Source organism: Haliotis cracherodii, unplaced genomic scaffold (assembly GCF_022045235.1).
Source record: "Haliotis cracherodii isolate W230 unplaced genomic scaffold, xgHalCrac1.p SCAF_7, whole genome shotgun sequence".
In the NCBI taxonomy this organism is placed as follows: Eukaryota; Metazoa; Mollusca; class Gastropoda; order Lepetellida; family Haliotidae; genus Haliotis; species Haliotis cracherodii.
The window spans coordinates 49,171,317-49,190,272 of record NW_027266330.1 but is presented as its reverse complement, the minus strand read 5'-3'; the positions used below and the strand labels follow the sequence as shown (position 1 = coordinate 49,190,272).

Sequence of the window (18,956 nt, the reverse complement as noted above, 5' to 3'; positions counted from 1 at the left end):
TGGTAGTTGCTGTAACAGAATCATACAAGTGCTTCTGGGATTTACTAAAAGGGTAAACATCTAAGATCTGCATCTTTTCGGGCTTTCCTCCCACAGTAAGCTGAGAGCACATGATGCAACTGCAATACTGAAATAGTGATGAAAACGGGGTTAAACTCACTCTCTTCTGGGTTCACAGTCCATATATTGGCTAGCCTCTACTCTGATCTTGCGTATTCCAGGAATAGCGTGTGAGCCTGATGTGGAAGAAAGGCCCGATGTAATGCAGGTCTCTGACGTTTATCACTTTGGTGAAACACATGAGCATGGGGATGGTGCAGACAAACCTAGAAACACAATCGGGTTGAACAAGGATTTGAACCTAAAAACGGGATTTCTGGCGTGACAAAGGGACGCTACCCTGCACAGAGAATTGCGACAAGCCGTGCCCCCTTATCTTGAGAAAAAGGGAGCACAATGAAAAACAGCATCAATGTTGTCTTTTTCACAATAATGAGGTAACATCATGTAATTTAAATGTATCATTTATACAGTAAAACATGCAATGCTATACCTGCGTATATTCCTTTTCAGGTTGATGTCCTGTTTGAAGTACTACTGAAACATACAGCTAGTGCCGATCCACCTGTCGATGCATTTTGTCATTGTTGTCTTATAATGAATTAAAATCTGCCCCGAAAATATGACTTATTGTCAGAGGACTCGTGAGAAAATTGGCAACCTAGAACACGCCACAAAAGGTGGGATGCATTTCTTTCAGTGAGTGAGTGAATGAGCATATATTTATTCCACCCTCAAGGAGACCCGTGAAGATCCGGGGTAGAATAGGTTTCAGCAACCCATGCTTGCCGTAAAAGGCGACTAACGGGGCGACTTCATCTTTGTGTAACGTCATCGCATGGTTGGAAAATTCATCAGCATTCTGTATTGTCAGCCATTTCCCTGACATGAATGAACAGAAAATATAACGTTGTCACTGATCATGCACCACATATTGTTTACACCGAGTGCAAACATCACTGTCACTACATCAAGCACCCTTAACATGTAATAAACGTTCAGACAAAAACGTTGTCATGGTTATCCAACATAAAGTAACACTGTAGGAGATAAACCTACTGTGTTTTAACTGTCGAGCTAGGTTACCTGTAGATTTTCAATGTTAAATTTAACGCGGTTAAATCTACAGGTCGGTAAGAAGAGCAACACCCCGCTCCGTCGGAGACTAAGACATACAATCCACCAAATCTTTGCATGAGATCCATCAAAAATGCCTCTTACGACAAGCGTACGTTACTAGATACCTATTCTATCCATGCTTCCGCTCAGAGACTTGGAAGATACGTAGTGCATCAATCATATAGGATAGATAAAATGGTCATAGTGACTGCTTCGTGATATACTTTAAAAAAGAAAAGAAACGCAAAGCCAGATTTGTGTGGAGTAGGAAAATTCATTTATACGAGGAACAGTACAAGGTATTGAACAAAAATGTTGATGAGAGAAAACTTGATGATTGTAGTCATTTCAGTTATCAGTACATAGGAAAAGTCCAAGGTGAAAGTCAGCTACCATCAGCGTTGTCCCCCGTCGGGGTTGATGGCGGCCAGTCATTTCTAGCCTGTGGAAGAGACGAGTATGCGAATCACATCCTGGGGAATGGTAGCCAACTCGGCCTGCAACGCAAAAGCCAACTGCTGCAACGCCTGAGGTTGTGGTTGACGTCAGCTTAGCCGTCTGTCCAATTCATCCCATAGGTGCTCTATCAGGTTCAAATGCGGGGATCTGGCGGCCCAAGGGAGAACTTCAACGTTGGTCGTTGTCCTGCTGGAATACACCGTTGCCGTTGGCTGCAGTTGGGTGGACGTGTAGGTAGGAGAGTTTCGTTGATGTATCGTTGAACCGTAAGATTGCCCTGGATATGGACCAAACCTAACCTGCCATAGTGAGAGATAGCCGCCCACATCATAACGCTACCCCCACCAAACCTGTTCACCTCCTGTACGAAGTTTCCAGCGTAACGTTCTCCCCGACGTCAGTAGGCCAGTGCTCTTCCATCCCCTCGACGCAATCACGCCGATCACGTATTGACCCATGCGGTTGAAACTGATCCCATGGCAGGCAATCAAAAACCCTGCACTTTAATACCGTTCATAGTGCTGGTGCACGTGCAGTGCGTGCAGCTCCGTGACCCTTTTGTTTATGCAATGAGAGCGTTTTCCCGACTACTGGTTTGCATGTACTTGTTGTGATCACTTTGATCCGGGAAATTCGTCACTGCCACTTTAACACATTAAACCTCTTCATTTTGCACCTCTTTGTGCGATAATATTTGCTGATTAATTTTGCTACTTTTGCTTTTATGGCCAAAAAATCCGTATTGCGTTTAATTTTTGAGTGCATATTTGCGGATCAAACAGAAGTGATCATGTGTTACTTATGGGTACATCTTAGTGTCATATGGCGCTGGGTGATGGTTTTGGAGAATGATATATGTGCCGAAATAAACATGAGTTGCTGTGTTTGGTAATGCCTTCACTCATACACCTTTCTCTTTATAAACTCTATTTCAAAACAACACTTTAAATACGCAATGTTTCGTTGTGGTATGGGGATTGATGCCATGCAAACCTTCTCGTGGTGTGTGAGTAACTAAGTTCGTAGTGTGTGAGACTGAACCTTAAGCCAACATCATCATTTAAAGTGCAGTGTTGCAGGTCATATGGTAATTTGTGAGAGTCTGAAATATGACATAAATGCAACCATGCCTTGACAACAGATGGTGGTGAACGATAAATATCACATTTCTCCTACAACGTTTCTAGTTCACACATACATATTAACCCCGACATGCTAAAATCCAGGGAATAGAGTTTATTGTGTCATATATTAGGAATAATATTGTAATATGCGACCCTTTTTTACAGCACTTTGACCTTGCTCGTGCGTTAAAATACTATCTACAGCCTACCTAACTTTCAGATTTCGCCCTGCATTAATCTGACACGCAGCCACAAAACCGACTGCTGACCTTTGTTTCCGATTGATCTTGTAGCGCCAGCCTGAAATAAGATCTTGAGACATTTACCTCTATGGTGAAACCTTTGAGCATTGACATGGTGGCGACAAACCTAAAATCACGGAAGAATTAAGTATTTGAACTGATGATTATAGGTATTCTGGCACGCCATGTGGACGCAACTGTCCTCCTGAAAGGACTGGGACAACTGTGTCTCCATGTGTAGTTGTAACTGTTGCTGATTAGCATACGGGTGTTGTAACGGAATATATTCTTTCTCTCAAAAGTAATCTCCATGTTTTTGGATCCGTGGAACCTCCTGTGCACTGGCACAAGAGATCACATACTAACCTGCGATTAGACATCCACCTGTACAAAGATAATGTGCCAGTAAACTGCTTCTTATGTAAATCTCTGTTAAATGGAGCAGATGGTGGAGATCTCTTTTGACAGGCTGGCAGTAATCATATAGAATTCCTACCTGACAACGTGATCGTTCTAACCTAAGTGGTGTCTATCCAAGATGTCTGTTATTTTCTTGCAATAATGCGGTGTTTAATACGCCAGGCGAGTATACAAACATCCCTGTGATGAAGCTTGAAACAGTGGCAGGACACAGAACAACCCAGGCATATCCACCGTCAGTGTCCCTGTGGTGTCTTGTTTCCATGGCAATGGTACCTCTTTGTTGGCGCTGCAAGTCACACCGAGGTAATACTACTGCTAACAGAGCGTGCACTAGAAATTCGCCATGTCAGCATTGTTTTCAGAATCCTATTGTGACTAGATACCAACCGGTGGGGACACCAGAAATGGGCTTAACACCTTGTACCCATGTGGGGCATCGAACCAGGGCTTTCGTCATGACGACTAGACGCTGTAACCACCGCCCCTCATTTATTTCTCTATTCAGCACTGATCACAGAAACAACGGGAAATGTCACGCCACACGTCTCAAAGTCAAGTCAGTAGCGGGTATGTCCACCGTGAGCATCAATACATGCCAGAACACGCCTACGGAATGATGACGTCAAACGTCTGATGACGTTGGGAGTGATGCGTTGCCATTCCTCGAGGAGACATCGTTCCAAGTCCTGGACGTTGACTGGAGGCACACGGCGACGTCGGTTTGCCGATCGAGGTGGTCCCATAAGTGCTCGATGGGATTCGTGTCCGGTGAACATGCGGGCCATGGCAAAACCTGTACGTTGGCGTTGGCAAGGAAGTTCTGTGTCAATCTTGCTGTGTGTGGCCTTGCATTGTCATGTTGGAAAAGGAGTCCACGAGGCTGTTGCTGAATAAAGGGCACCACAACAGGCCGTAGGATGTCATCAAGATAACGCTGTGCATTCAGGTTTCCACGAATTACGACAAGCATCGTTTTGACGTCACCACATATGCCACCCCAAACCATTAACCCTCCACCTCCAAACGGCCGGACCTGTTGGATACAGTTAGGCGCCAAACGTTCATCAAATAGTCGGTATACAAGCTGCCGTCCATCGTTTCTGAAGATGAGGAATCTGCTCTCATCAGAGAACATAACACGTGCCCAGTCCCGCCGTTGCCAACGTCGAACTCGCCTGGCCCAGATCAGTCTGTTGTTCCGGTGTCGAGGCGTCAGAAGCGGTCCGCGGTAGGGATGACGTGGCCGGATAGCATACTGCCGTAGTCTCCTGTAGACGGTCTGTCGACTGATCCTGTGTCCCAGTGCTGTAGCCGCCGTGGACGTCGCTGTTACGGTGCGGTTCCTCAGGTGTAATACCCGGATGTAACGATCTTCACGGGGCGTGGTTACTCGTGTACTTCCACTCCTGGGCCTGTCTGACGTCTGACCTGTCTGACGTAACCGCTGCATCAACCTGGTGATAGTGATGCGTGCGCAGCCCAACCTTCTGGCGACGTCGACGTGTGACGCTCCTTGTTTGACCATTCCAACGGCTCTCTCTCTCTCTCTTGATGGCTGTCAAACGTGGCATATCTTGTGTTCTTTTTGTTGCTGTGATATCAACGTGTCTGATCAGCCGTTTTATACAGTTTTTATGCACGTGCAGAACATGCTAGAGAGGGAAATGTCACTTTCACGAAATTTACTTTTTTTTCCCGGAAGTGATCACGTGTTTCCGGTATTTTTTATCGACTATGCTGTGTTTGGGATGTGCAATACGAATTGGCATGTTTTCATACTAGACAATTCACTTAGTAAAAAACAATTTTGAAAATAAGTTGGTATCGTTTCTTTTGGACACTAGTTTAGTTATACTGTACACATGCCCGACCATATTGCGGAAAAGGTCAAAGTAGATATATGCCCATGAAAAACTCGAAAGTATAATATATAACATGACAGGAGACTGAATATGGAATCTTGACCACACAAGTCAGTGATTTGTATAATGTATACTGTTTAGAATTATATGGGAAATTAGAAATCCCAACTTTGCTTGGAAAGCGCTTCACAAACAGATGATTTTCATTTGACACAAGGGGCATGGGTGGCCCATTCCTCTGAGGCGCCGCGATTCGCTGTGCAGAGTTGCGACCCTTGGCCACGCCAGAAACCTATGATTGTGGGTTCAAATCCCGGTTCGCCCCGATTATGTTTCTAGGTATGTCAGCACCATACCCGTGCTCGTGGGTATGCTCGTGAGACCTGCATCCCTTCGGGCTTTCCTCCCACATTAAGATGAAACGCCGTGATATAACTTGAATACTGTTAAAAGCATTTCAACTCACTCACTCACTCACTCACTCATTTGACACAAATCATATACTCATGCTAATCAATTTTACAAATACATGAAAAGGAATGCAAATATGAGTAGACATCCACAGTGACATATCCAATGTCATGACGACCATATTTCTACTCCACTCAATGTTGGTTTATACAACTCATTCAATCCATTTACAAGACATTGACGTTTTAAGGACGCTCTTCAGTTCAGTTGGATCCACCCGTATTCTTGAAGTAGGTAAGGTGCTCGTCTGGGCATCTTCTGAATCGCCACCTTCAACGTTATCTCCAAATTCTGTCCCCGTCATATCGTATTCGACATTTAAACAGGACTTTTTCAGACACAGGCTGGTATTGCTGCTACATCTACTGCATCGACTACTACAACAGCAACAACGACTTCTTCTACTACTATATGTCAAAGGTTCATTCACGATATCGGATTTCTCGTGTGATATTCTCCCTGAAGTGCTGTAATGTATGTCTAACAACTCCCCCTGGTCGTATATTTCATGAATATACTGCAGATAATATATGTGACGTTAAGTCTCCAAATACATATCAATTGGTTCTATTCTGAAGGCCACAAGGCAGGTCTTGATGATGATTAGTATCTAGCTTTTGTAAATTGCTTTTACGGGCCCCCACCATAAATGATGGAGTTAGAATTAAGTTTAGAGAGGATACAAAACGGTCTCAATAGTTTGAGGGAAGTTTTCTGATCCCTTTACTGACTTTTCTGAAATATTAATTGTGTGGCAGAAACGTCAATTGCTGATACAACGTAATACCAAGTAATTTGGTGTCTCTCACAATTGTGATAGGGGTCCAGGCATAATTCAGGGTCATTACAAGGTTTACACAAAAGTGAATAAAGATGGTTTTGGGTTTTTAAAGAGAACATACAAGGATTTCTTCAAATATACTTTAATTGTCGTTGGTGTACATTTCTTTATCACCCTAGGAAATCAGAATCATCCACGAAAATAAGAATCACTAATAAAACTTTTGATAAACTGATAAAATTCTGCCTTGTGGCGCACTACTTTCTCTGTGACAGCATAATTTAAACTGGTCAATGCTAAGGTGTATCGAAATCTAGGGAATCGAACGTTGGGAACACTTTCATCACTCAAGCTGCACACATCACCGCTCCAATCCAGCATATTTGCCAGCTGCTACGAGTCTGTCATGGGCTAGTGTATAACTCATCAAGGAAAGCGAACCGGAAGATCACTTTCACCACTTAACTATCTGCTACGAGCTTGCCATGGACAGTTTATACCATTCTTGGGAATTGGAGTTTGGGAACACTTGCGCCAATGAACTACCAAACCTCCAAAATAAGCACGTGCAGCCATTTTGGTTTTCAGGATATCAGTATTTACATTCGGTTACTTTCAACGTGGTTTTGATCTTACCGAATGTGTATGTAGTGCTGCCAATTGTTATAGAAATACAGCTCCTCGCGGTAATGGAAGTCTCTGACTTCTTGGGAACGCCGTTACCCCTCCACCTCCCCAAAGAAGCACGCCAGGGGTTTAATATCTACTTATGAAATATATTATACACAATGATACTGCCATAATATGATTAAAGATAGTCGATATTTCACACAACCCTAGCCAATCATGAGTGAATGGAAACATGAGGTACTCACACAGGTTGACACGAAATTAAAAAGGCTGTTCGTTTGACGAATAAGTCTCTTCTGGTCTAAGGAAGACAACTCGCTATTTCATAGCATGTTCCACTTTTCCCTTGACTGTCGCTGCCTTGCCACGTGTCAAAGTATTAGTAGTGTACTATACCGGGCGCACTTTTTCAGATCCTATGAGCGCTGGTCTCGAACGCGTTTCGTTGTATTAGAAATATCCAAAATATATTCTAGGGAATATATAATTAGGGAATATATTAGTAGGGAATACTGTTAATAATATCAATTTTCAAAACTTGTAAGTGATATTAGTTTCTTATAATAGATGATGGATCATGTCCCTAACGTATTCAATCGGGGAAAGGCCTTGGCTCATTGCTTGCAATTGCATTCTATGTATGTGCTGCAGGAGGTCAGCATTGATGATTCGTACACGGCGAACGCTGGCCTTGTCCTCTTGAAAGGCAAAACATCGACCCCACGCCTTGCAAACGGGATAATAAAGGGTGTCAATGTGTTGTCCCGATAGTACTGTCCAGTGACTCTTCCTTGCACAATAGGTAGAGGGGCTCGGTCAATCATATTGATGCCACTCCACACAATAATCGATCCACCGCCAAATCTTTGTCAGGTTGACATTGACTTGACGTTCATTTCGACGTCACCAGAAACAACCACGCCTTCAAAGGAAGTGCAAAGTACATCGGGACTCTTCTGATAACATTACATATGCCCAGCGATTTTACTCCAGTTTCAACGTTGTTAACACCATTGACGTCTGTTGGCAAAATGACGATTTGTTCGGGGCGGCACAACACGTTGCCGAGATACGGATGAGCTGCATGTAGACGATATCTAATTGTCAGACCCGTAACTCATACTCCTTTATCCTGATAACAGTACAAAATCCGAATTCCTGTGATATTATGAAGCCAGATGACTCCGTTGAATGCAACTATTTACAGCTTGATAGGGCACAGTCAAAGCATAGATTATTGCTCGAGAGGTTACTTCATATCTACAGTTCATCATTTCCGTTAGAACTTCTGATGTCTGTGATGTTATATAGCCAGATGTTGTCTTTTAAATGCAGCTATAATTTTATGATGATATGTTATATCAAGGGCTCCCTTCCACGAAGCGATCGTAGGCTCATATTTCGTAATTCTATGTTAACACATGGGGGTTACTATTATCTTAGAACTACGATTACGTTGTGGAACAGGGCCCAGCCTGCCACTTTGAAGCCAGTATTGTCGTAAAACCATTGTAACTAGAGTAATGTATACAACCTGATCATAGTTGTACCTAGGAATAACATCTTCATACATATTGTTATGCATTAAATATTACTTTAACAATAACAGAACACGGGAAGTAATGCTATATGTTCATTTTCTATATTAAGCAAAACAATAATCCCATCAACCCATTTTAGGTGACTGCAACTTATAATCTGTGGAGATCAGCAATCCGAAACTGTTTTCACAAGTATATGGTATACCACCACAGTACCCTGTGCGATTATGTGTGTGTTTGAGAGAGTTAAAGCTTTATTTTCTCTTTGAACAGTAGTTCAGTCATATTATGACATAGAAACTTGGTAGAGGTGAAAAACCCTAAGTGATTCAACTCTTGTCAATTCTTGGTATTTCACCGCTTACAATATTACTACTTGGTGGTGACAGTCGTCACACTGTCTGCATCGACAAGGAAGTATTTCGTACATGAATAGATTGCGTGGTGTACTCTGGGTCAGTTTGTCCTCTCTTGAAACCCGTCATGTGATTAGGGTTGGCAATGGCGGCCATGGAGGTACGTGGCCATGAGAGTCACAGCAACATTCAGTAACACAAACGATGGTTATTGACAATATAGTGGCTACATCGTCTTCTAACTTGGATCTACCAATTCATGTGTTCATTATGGGATTATGGATAGCCGTAAGTTGAAGATTGTCATGTATTGATATTGTTTATTTTGACATGACACCAATTTCCAGGTGATTTGTTACAAAAGAAGACAGGTTACAAGACAATTTCATTTTCAATTTATTTGAAACCAATCGGAATCAATCTGACTGAAATATGATAGCCAAGCTCAAGTCCAGAAGCAGTGAGTACAGAAATATGCATTGACCGCGGTACACAGTGTATTGCAGTTGTTGTAGAGGCACATAGCGAGGGTACATGATAACGCAGTGACTACAAAGGGAAAACTCGGCCGGAGAAGTACTTAACTGTTTGTCATAATAAAATGTCGACCCGTCATAAAGCTTGAATATTGCTGAGTGCGGCGTAAAACAACAAACCAACCAACCAACCAACATAATCAAATGTCAGATGAAAATAGATCTATATGTTGAAAAGTGTCCAACCAAGTACATGTGTACATGGTGTCTTGCTAATATGACACTTTATGGGCCTTCAACACGCCACCCAAGTCATGTACATACAACCTTGAACAATATCGGCCCAGTTAATCTTAACTTTCTTATGACTGCCACCTTGTGAGCTATTTATAGTCAGGGTGGGGCCTTAACTTGCTTTGACTGTATGTGTGCAGTAAACCGGTTTCAGTGGCCGCGTTATACCAATAACAGTTACAGGGGATAACGCAAGGACGATCGGTATGTGTTTGTTGGTATAGTGCGACATGCTATCTCAGACCTGAATTGACTGTCCTCGCTGTTATTCTGCATGGGCCGCGCCAATGAGAGGATAAGTCGAAAATAATCCTTGACAATTTCTAGTTTGACATATCTCTTATATGCAATATTACCTAAGTGTTGTACATGTAAGTGAACGTTTTGTCTTCAGAACTTCCATCTGCAAAAGTCCCCTTTAGGAAGTTATGAAGAAGAACAGCCCAACACACGTCCCTCCGGACAGAGGAGGAGAAAGCCATGATGCTCCCTCACCTCAGACAGCTCGCAATCCTGGAGCAGGTAATCTACTCATACTAATCTTATGATACTTTGTATGGTTATATTCGCTGTGCAATTCGCGTGGGCCAGAAACTTATGATTGTAGGTCCGAATTATGTTTCCAGGTTTGTCAGCACCAAGGTTTCACCAAGGTGGTCAACGTTTGAAACTTGCATCACTCCCCTGACACACTGTGATATATCTGGAATATTGTTAAGAGCGGCACTCACTCCGTCTCCTTGTATGTAAGAACTATCATTAACGATATTCCGACGACGGCATGGAACAATACCATATACTTTTTATGATATTTGCTGATACAATTCTGTGCAATTCGAACGTGTGATACCCTGATATTTATCCACAGTTGTGTAAAAATTAAAAATTGTCGAATATCTTTATGTCTAACTACTGATATTTCAGTATGACAGCTAGTTGAGACTGAAAGACCTATTTTACAGAATCAACAGCTGTCTCTGTTACTGGCGCTACAGGTCAAAGCAAGGTTGAAAATATTGAGGCAACAGGACTGCAGAATACCAGATGTAAAGGTGATGGAAATGTTCATAGTGTCTTGTCATTACGTTCCATCAGTCTGTGATCGCCCTTCTAGGTTTTAAGCGTAACTGTTAACATTTTTTTGCTGCGTGCATGTGTGGCTGATTGTACTAATATATACTGGTTTCATAGTGCTAGCCCTCTGAGATACCATGCCGCAGTTAAACATGGATACACCACTCAGATACTGTATACTGACTTTGAATCGACCAGTCCTTTGTGGTCAGGGTATTTAGAACCACAACCTCCAGCTTTCGGGCCAGACGTCTTATGAAAAGATAAAATTCTCATTAAAAATCGTTGTGTTGAAATGACGAGTGACATCAGTATTGATGGATATTTGTCTACATACGGGCCCTTTGAAAACGGTAAAATTTATGCTTCATATACATAGAGTAATCGATAACATGTTTCAGGTAGGAGAAATATGTCGACAATATTTACCATTTCTATTGGCAGTTGTGTTCATTTCTAGTCTCATGTTCTTGGATCACGTGACGCATGCAAACCATGATGTTACCTAATTAACTCACATGACAATACTTAATTTCCAAAGAAACACTACCAATGGAAAACCATGTGTATCATTGAAATAATGTGTAATCAGATGTAGAAGACATTCAGATACTGCACATTAACGAGGTAAGAACGTACACATTTCAAACCTGTCAAACTATATAGTATTATTCATGTTCACTCTTATATTGCGTTTTTTTAATTATAATTTGTTTGTTACTGAAATTTTGAAAAGTCTACTCTTCTTCTCAGTACAAGCCCGCGTCACGAAAAGAGATTTCAACTTCAACTACTACAGTTCCCCCCGAGCAGGTAGGATTGGAATAGTTATCGTGATGTGTATGCTACACCAATAGGCGTGACACTGGACCACACTACGTTTCATGGCGATTGCACATACCAAGACACGTAGTGCATATATGATCGAATACAGAAAATAAATAGAAAAGGTACATTTCAAGTTACAAGGAAGGTAACTTTAATTTGTTGTGTAATTGGAGGATATTTCATGTGTCGAGTGAAATATCATGTTTCTCTCATGGAGTGATGAGGGGAAGGGAGATATTTTCACGAGTGGCATATCTAAGGTCACGAAAATTGTTTATCATACATTTCGACATGATTATGTACAAAATCAGCCAGATAAAAACATATTCTTGAAAACTAGGAGAACGCTGTTGGAAGCAAAGGAATACACGCTGGTTGGGTAACAGAAATGAGAAATCTACAGTTTATACCGAAACGTTTTCGAGAAAATAGCAAACGGCAAGCAGTGATATTAACTCCACAGATGACCATCTGTCATTATTTTGCCTTGTCAATGTGGAACTCGTGGAAAAGGGACATCAACAGTTTGTATACGGGCCAGACACTGGCGATAAAGGGAGATAATTTAAGGGAATGACAATAGTTCCGCATAGTCACCCTGATATAGTCACAGGGCAGTACACCGTGATTAAAGTTAATATGCAAAATCATTTATTGAAGTTATTTATAGAGGATTCATCACAAGAGTTCTTTTAATATGGGAACAACAACAACAACAACAGAGTCTTAGTTCATCAGTGTACAGGTATCGGTATACTGATTAACCGGACGAAGTTGATGTTACTTAGTATGTGAAATATATGAACATAAACACTTCATTTTCCGTTACGAGGATGAAAGGCGGAGAAATAATTGAAACTGTTTCACGAAAATACTACTACGACTTTTCAAAATACAAACACACACGAAAGACAACCTGGAGGTGTTCTGCGATGGGGGGGATTGTGTTAGTGTTAACAAGAGATAAGGTAGTCACACCACTCAACAACCCGATGAACTGGATCAGACGCACCTATAATGCTGACTTGGAAAGTGTGGAAGACGGAAGTTTGATATTTGTATTTATGCACGAAACTGAAGAAGACGCTCTGAGGATGATGAAGGACCAAACAAAAGTCAAGCCTATGCTTCTGAATTTATTCACAAATAAATATCAGAGTCAAAGATATCGAAATAAATGTTGAAATGCGAAAAACAAATCAATCAACAAATCCAGTTGAATTAGGTAAATTATTTTCAAGGATATAATTACATGTTTGAATATAGATTTACCAATAGTGTATATCTGTATAATCTCAAGTGTTGAAGCACAAGTATTATTTCTGGTCTCGTTCATTTTTCTAGAACTTGAAGATCTTGACATAGACTGTGTGGCTGAACTGAAGGCATGTTTTCCCTAACGACTGTAGATAGCCTGTTCAATATTTGTATGCTATGTCTTATGTACTATGGATATTATATATTATATTATTACAAAGTAACATTAAGTTCTTTGTTAGATTTTGAATAAGTTACAGCATGTATATGCTGTTTTTTAGTTTTGAAAAAATATGATGTGAAATATCATTTACTTACACATTTGTAACTTTATCTAAAATTTGTTTCAGCTTCGTGAAGTTCTTAATGTCATGAAGCACCAAATAAAAGACTTGAAGCGACAAATGGTAAAGCTCCAGAAAGCAAAAGAACCAGGTACACACGCACGTGTTTGTATTCACTCTGTTCCTTCAGTAACTGACAAACAGTACTATTGAATGACCCTGCTAAAAACAACTTGCGTGATGCATAGTTCAGGTCAAGTTATCTGTTTTTCAGAAACCAGGATGAAGCTTTTGATGAGACATGACGCCCCTTCCCTGTCTGAAACCAGCGGACACTGTAAGTGCCTTGACGATCCACTGATATTTAATGCACTCTTGTGGGTTTAAACTATAAGCTTTAACACATTTTAAACAACCAGTAATATGTCTGTTTTAAAGGCGATATTGAACATTTTCTCTCAGAAATTCAGCTGTTATGTCAATGGTATTTGTTTTGTCACCACACATTTATGAAGCATCCAAGATTATGGATCTTATATAGCGACGTACATGCACGTATGTGTGTGTGTGGTTGCTTGTACTTGTCCGGACTGATGCCGATTTATAGTGCTAGCCCACTGAGATACTATGCTGCAGTTTAACTTGAATACCCCATTCAGCCACAGTATACCGACCAGTCCTTGTTTAAGCGCCAGACAGGGTAACAACAAGTACCATCTTTCTAACGTGTTTAGTATGACGCGGCCGGGGATCGAGACCCGGACCTTCCGCTCTCCGGGCGTACGATTTACCACTGGACAACGGAGGCGGTCGTCACCTACAGACAAATAATAGTAACGTCACAGAACGAAGCGATTTTAAATACAGAATCATAAGTGCAGCTTTCTTGCCATGCCGTAACATTCTACGTGAGGGGATAACAAATGGTTTTCCATCATACAGCTAAAATATTCCAGAATCCAACGCCACTTCTCTAAGTTTGAGCAATACGGAAAGATACATATCTTACACAGTACTTTAGGACACTAGTTGACGTTGTTGTTTTAAACTGCTTGTGTCTTGATTGCTGATGAGGATCGTGAACGGTATACACAGCCATAAACACCGGTGTTTTTGTGTGCATATATTTGTAGCTTAAATATAGTTATTTTCAAACAGTTTCATGTTTGTTTTCAGATTCAGGCGAAGGCGATACGGAGTCGGTTTCAGAAGGTGGACACAGGTCGGACACAGAAGGTGGGATTTACAGCTACATACATTATTCCTTAACAAATCAAGACTCTTTTTTCCGATGGCATGTCATGGAAGTGATTAATACATTGAACAATATTCGCATGTCCAGTTCGCAGTTCCTTTTTATGAGCTGATGTGTTGTGTATGTTGTCGCCGAAAGATTAAATATTAACTTACATAGATAGGAAACATATATAATTGCTTAGTTCCCTCTCTGGAGAAGATATATCGTACATAAACTTGTTGTAGAGAGAGTAATGAGTAGAAACTTTCTCAACCGTTGAGTTACGATGCTAATGCGTTGATAATGTATGTCAGCCTTTAGATTCTTAAGTCACAAAGGGACATTTTTACAAACATTCTATTTCATATGCACTTGACAATTTCCAGGGAAGATGCCTCACCTAACGTCCAAGCGGGAGATACAAGAGGGCAACATGAAGCTGATCTACTATGACAGGAATCACATGCTGAATGAGGCTTGTCGGGAGGGAAAGTTAGAGATAGTAAAGAACATTTTGTCAACTGGTTCTGCAGATATAAATAACAAATCCCAGGATGGCTGGACACCTGTCCTACTTGCAGCCAATACAGGTCGAAAAGACATATTTGATGAGTTGGTGAAGAAGGGGTGCAATCTCTCAGCAGTGTTAGAAACGGCAACAATATCCTTCATGTATCATGTTTAAGTGGTAACACTGATATCATAGAATATCTTACAGCAGTAGTCAGTATTGACAGTAAAGGCATGAATGGCAACACAGCTGTGATGAAGGCGGCGGCTGTGGGCAATAACAACGTGTTTCATCTCCTGGTGGGTAAAGGATGTAACCTGTCAGCAGTGGATGATGACGGTAACAACATCCTTCACCTTGCCTGTTTTAGTGGCAATGTACACATTGTTGAGTATCTCATCACTCACAAGATAGCTGACATAGAGAGCCGAGGCCAGGTAGGGAGAACACCGGTGATGACTGCAGCAGCGCATGGTCAACAGAAGGTGTTCGATCTCCTGGTGGGTAAAGGATGTAACCTGGCAGCAGTGGATGATGACGGTAACAGCATCCTTCACCTTGCCTGTTTTAGTGACAATGTGTACATTGTCGAGTATCTCATCATACACAACATAGCTGACATCGAGAGCCGAGGCCAGGTAGGGAGAACTGCGATGATGGCAGCAGCAGAGAAGGGTAAACAGAGTGTGTTCTATCTCCTGGTGGGTAAAGGATGTAACCTGTCAGCGGTGGATGTTACAGGTAACAATATCCTTCACCTTGCCTGTTTTAGTGGCAATGTACACATTGTTGAGTATCTCATCACACACAAGATAGCTGACATAGAGAGCCGAGGCCAGGTAGGGAGAACACCGGTGATGACAGCAGCTGAGATGGGTAAACAGCAGGTGTTCGATCTTCTGGTGGGTAAAGGATATAACCTGTCAGCAGTGGATGATACAGGTAACAACATCCTTCAACTTGCCTGTTTTAGTGACAATGTGCACATTGTCGAGTATCTCATCACTCACAAGATAGCTCACATAGAGAGCCGAAACCAGCTTGGGAGAACACCGGTGATGTTTGCAGAAGGGCTGGGTAAACAGCAGGTGTTCGATCTCCTGGTGTGTAAAGGATGTAACCTGTCAGCAGTGGATTATGACGGTAACAACATCCTTCACCATGCTGCATATGCAGGGACAGAAAGAATTGTCAACCGACTTCTCTCAGAGTCAGCTGTTGACGTATCTGCCACAAACATTAAAGGTGCAACGCCGGTGCAGACTGCACTGAAGTACAACCAAGACGCTATAGTGAAGATTCTTAGAGCTAGATCTGACACGCTGCTTTGAGTTTGGAGAACTATTCAGGGCCATATCAAGGGGCTTATATCGGATTGTCTCTGGAAGTGTACATCATTCAGAGCCGTCTGTGATAAATGTTTGTACAAAGATAAATGTCTTTTTTACCTCACTGTATATAAAGTTCATGTACGGGATAAAATAAATGTTTCAAATCATTAACAAGGAGTCAGTTTGCTATAACGGCACCTTATCAACAGGTTCAGATTTGAAGTTGAGGTATGCTGTGTTACAGGTCAACCGTATTCGTGGTCGTGAGAGTAGACTGGATATGCCAACGCCTTGCATTAATATATCTCAAAGAGGTATTCACTATGTTAAACATGGTGGGTTGAATTATTTCATGTTTGGTTTCAAGATTATGATATAGAAATGCATTATCGAACCATGTCACACTTGGTAGACACGTATATCACACTGTTAATTTAGTGTGTACAATGTATACACGCATATAACACTGTCACATCCGGTGTGTACAATGTAGACACGTATATCATGGGTTATAACCTCTGATTTGGAGGGGTACATTTTCATTCGTTCGTTTCCTTTTCCCAGACTTCAGCGACCACTTTGGAATATTGCTGTGCCTCTGTCGGGAAACGACAACCCGATAGTACTGTGTGAATAAAACACACATATCACGCCAGAACAACTTTAATCCGCACTGGGGAGATACGCACGTCGTACCCTGTCACATCTGGTCTGTATGAAGGAGATACGCACATCACACCCTGTCACATCTGATTTTCATCGGCGAAATACTCATATCACACAGCGACACATCTGTACTCTGTATTAGTGAGATACACACATCTCATCCTGTCACATCTGGTCTGAATGAGGGAGAAACATGTACGCATGTCTCACCCTGTCACATCTGGTCTCTATGAGGGAGATACGCACATCACACCCTGTCACATCTAGTCCGTATGAGGGAGATACACGCATCACACCCTGACACATCTGGTCTCTATGAGGGAGATACTTCAGATCACACCCTGTCACATCTGGTCTATATGAAGGACGTACGCACATTACACCCTGTCACATCTGATCTGAATGAGAGAGGTACGCACGTCGCATCCTGACATATCTAGTCTGTATGAGAGAGATACGCACATCACACCCTGTCAGTTCTGGTCTGTATGAGGGAGATACGCACATCACACCCTTTCACATCTGGCCTTATGGGGGAGATACGCACATCACACCCTGTCACATCTGGCTTTATGAGGGAGATGCGCACATCACACCCTTTCACATCGGCTCTGTATCAGGAAGACACGCACAGCACACCCTGTCACATCGTATCTGTATGAAAGAGATACGCACATCACACCCTGTCACATCGTATCTGTATGAAAGAGATACGCACATCACACCCTGTCACATCGTATCTGTATGAAAGAGATACGCACATCACACCCTGTCAGATAGGCTCTGTATTAGGGAGACACGCCCATGACACCCTGTCACATCGTGTCTGTATGAAAGAGATACACACATCACACCCTGTCACATCGTATCTGTATGAAAGAGATACACACATCACACCCTGTCACATCGTATCTGTATGAAAGAGGCCTGTATGTGGGAGTTACGCCCGTCAGCCTGTCACATCTGGCCTTATGGGGGAGATACGCACATCACATCCTCTCACATCCGGTCTGTATGAGGGAGATGCGCACATCACATCCTGTCACATCGTGTCTGTATGCGAGAGATACGCGCATCACTTCCTGTCACATTGTATTTGTATGAGAGAGATACGCAACTCACATCCTGTCACATGTGGTCTGTATGACGGAGATACGCACATCACACCCAGTCACATGTGGTCTGTTTGAGGAAGATACACGCATCACACCCTGACAAACCTGGTCTGTATGAAGGAGGCAAGCACATCACACCCTGTCACATCGGTTCTGTATGAGGGAGATACTTCACATCACACCCTGACACATCTGGTCTGTATGAAGGAGGTACGCACATCACACACAGTCATATCGGTTCTGTATGAGTGAGATACGCACGTCACATCTTGTCTGAATGAGGAAAATGGGCACTTAATTCACACCCTGTCACATCTTGTCTGTATGAGGGAGATACGCATGTACCACCCTCTCATATCGGTTCTGTATGAGTGAGATACTTCACATCACACCCTGTTACATCTGGTCTGTATGAAGGAGGCCAGCAAATCACTCCCTGTAACATTTGATATGCATGAGCGAGGTACGCACGTCACACCCTGTCCCATCTGGTCTGAGTGAGTGAGGTACGCACGTCTCACCCAGTCTCATGCAGTCTGTATGAGGGAGATACTGAAACATGACACCAGTTTAGGGGCATAACTGCATATCTATATCTAGGAAATCGAACCTTGCGAACACTTTCATCACTCAAGTTGCTCTCAAATCCAGCATATTTGCCAGCTGCTACGAGTCTGTCATGAGCTTCACACTGTATACTCATCTAGGAAATCGAACAGGATGAACACTTTCACCACTTTACTATCTGCAACAAGTTTGTCATGGGCTCCACAGTGTATAACTCATCAAGGGAAGCGAACCGGAAGAACACTTTC

General features: G+C 42.2%; 1 pseudogene; it reads left to right on the top strand.

Moving 5' to 3' along the window:
* The first annotated feature begins 10,238 nt into the window (after positions 1-10,238).
* LOC139448946 (putative ankyrin repeat protein RF_0381) overlaps positions 10,239-18,956 on the top strand; it is a 16,262-nt pseudogene continuing 7,544 nt past the window's right edge.